This window comes from Sphaerodactylus townsendi, linkage group LG12 (genome assembly GCF_021028975.2).
Source record: "Sphaerodactylus townsendi isolate TG3544 linkage group LG12, MPM_Stown_v2.3, whole genome shotgun sequence".
Lineage (NCBI taxonomy): Eukaryota > Metazoa > Chordata > Lepidosauria > Squamata > Sphaerodactylidae > Sphaerodactylus > Sphaerodactylus townsendi.
In genome coordinates this window covers 29824590-29827347 of record NC_059436.1, presented here as the reverse complement: position 1 = coordinate 29827347, position 2758 = coordinate 29824590, and positions in this window count along the sequence as shown.

The following is a 2758-nucleotide window of genomic DNA, read 5'->3' as shown; positions in this document are numbered from 1 at the left end:
CTGAATGTGTGCTGTGCTTTGTTTCCAAGTTTAGTTGTTTTCTAACTCATGCCAGTGTGTTCCCTGGACTTTTTGTAGCATCTGGAGATTCAATTAGCCAATGGAGAAATTACTTGTGGATTGTTCCACTGAAAGTTGTGTAATGCAGACATTAAAAGGGAGGCTGTTTTAAACAATATGAAGATGAAGCTAGGAGGTATATGCTTCAATCCAAAAGACAGATGCAAAAGTCCTACTGAATTCAATGAAACAACTTACTTTTGAGTACCTGGATTGTGGGGAGGGGGCCACAATTGTACAACCCAAACAGTAGAAGCAGAATTGTTCTCCCTTTGCTGTTCCCAGAGGCAGAAGCTCCACCCCTGATAGTGACAAAAGGACTGTTGCTCAGCTACAGAAAAGGTGGATAAAGAATTAATTTAAATAAATTTAAATAAAAGTCATCTGCAGCAGTGCTGGTCCAAAATCCAAACCCAAAAACCAAGTACAGCTTACATAATAGCTTTTATTAGGACCATCCCAAACATGACAAAACTGTGCAAGCATTCAAATTCATTGCAACTCTTCAGGCTGGAATGTTTCAGACCATGACTTTGAGGTCTTTTTTACCAGCATTCCTATGCTTCACACTGGCTGGCAAGAAGCCATGACGTGGTGAGTTTGGTGTCAGGTTGTACCCTAGTTCCTGTAAACAAGAAAATAGAAATGGAGTCTCTCCACTGAAATCACAAAGGCCAACTATTTTCCTTGTAACTCTCTGACACCATCCGCAGATCCTTTACTAGATGAGAGCAAATGAATTACTTGATAGTCATTGTATCGACAGTTTTGGAAATAGATTTAGGGCAGGGGTAGGGAACCTTTGACACTCAAAGAGCCATTTGGACCCGTTTTCCATGGGAAAAGAAAACACTTGGAGCCGCAAATAATTTTTGGCATTTAAAATAAAGATAACACTGTATATATTGGGCTTTTTTACCTTTTACTCCACTCATTCTGAGAAGCGCATGGATGCACCCGCCCTGCTGCCTGCAGGGCGGGCAAGGATGGGGCCAGCGGCTCGGCCTTGCCGGCCGCCGGGAAAGCGCCCGCCCCGCTCCAACAGGGCAGGCGAGAGGGGAAGCCTGCGGCGCAGCCCAGCCGGCTGCAGGCAATTGGTGCGCCCGCCCTGCTGCCTGCAGGGCGGGCAAGGATGAAGCCGGCAGCTCGGCTTGTGGAGCCGCAGTGCATGGGCAGAAGAGCCGCATGCGGCACTCGAGCCGCAGGTTCCCTTCCCCTGATTTAGGGTGATCCACAAGGTGTAAAATCAATTACAGCTAAATTGGCTCTTTTAATTAATTTAAATTACACAAATGTCACAGTACAAGGAAGGTGTCTGTTCAAAATCCAGGCACAAGTTCCCTGCTATGCTGCACTAGTGATGGTTTCTTCCTCTGTGTGTGTGTGGGGGGGGGGGGGGGCGCGGCAGGGCAGAGGGTGGAAGAGATAGATAGAAAATAGCAGCTTGGTATCTTTTGTTAATTTCCAAAAGGCATCCAAGAAATCTTGGAGACACAGTCTGTGTTTTCTCTTTTGGTCAAACATTGCCCTCTAGTGTTATTAACCAACCCTTTCTCACTCAGTTCAAATCAGGGCAGGATTCGCTGTTGCAAATCCTACAACTTTGCTTCCATCTGTGACATTCCTCCAAATTGCTCCTCATCCCTCCTCAAAATGTGCCGTATCCTGATGTTATTAGGACATGTATTTTCTTGGAATCCTCCATCACATCAGTGAAAGGATAATGGTGCGTTACTTCAGAAATAGGGGATTGAGCCCATGCTGCTGTTTTTTGAACTCAGTGCTGCTGTTTTTTGTGGCAGTCCCGAGTTCTCTGTAACATGTAGCTCTGCGCTTACTAGTGGTTGCTGCAAGCAAAATAAAAGTATTCCATACCCAAGATTTTTTTTAAAAAAATAGTTGTGGTTCCAATAGAAGAATTAGGTTCATTTGAAATTTCTTTCCTTGAAATGTGCTTCACTTTGCCTGAATCATTTCCCCAACCCATTTCTCCCATCTTAAGAATTCAAAAACCAAATGCTACCTTTCTCAAGCTGCATACTATCTACATTTAGCCAGCGTGGTGAAGTGGTTAAGAGCAGGTGGATTCTAATCTGGAGAACCAGGTTTGATTCCCCACTCCTCCACCTGAGTGTCAGAGGCTTATCTGGTGAACCAGATGTGTTTCCGCACGCCTACAGTCCTGCCAGGTGACCTTGGGCTAGTCAGAGTTCTTCGGAACTCTCTCAGCCCCACCTACCTCACAAGGTGTCTGTTGTGGGGAGAGGAAGGGAAAGGAGCTTGTAAGCCACCTTGAGTCTCCTTACAGGAGAGAAAGGTGAGGTATAAAACCAAACTCCTCCTCTTCTTCTTTCAACTAACTTGAGGTTCAATTAACCCCTTTGCACCAGGGCCGCAGTCAATGCACTCCACTTTTGCTGAGATGTTCACTTCCATCACCATTGGTTCCACCATCAGCAACCTAGTCACTGCTTGCTACAGACAGCAAGCTTGAGACAGCAACCCATTCACTCCAACCTAGGTTTTTAACGTTTAGGAGAAGTAAATTAGAACATGGACTGTTTTGATCTGCATACTTCAGACTCCCAATTGCCAGCTTATGACCATTGTATACATTTTCTTCACCCTTTTTCTCATGACCAGAGGCATAGAGGGGGTTGTGGCACCTGGGACAACACCTGCTCCGGCTGCCCCTTAC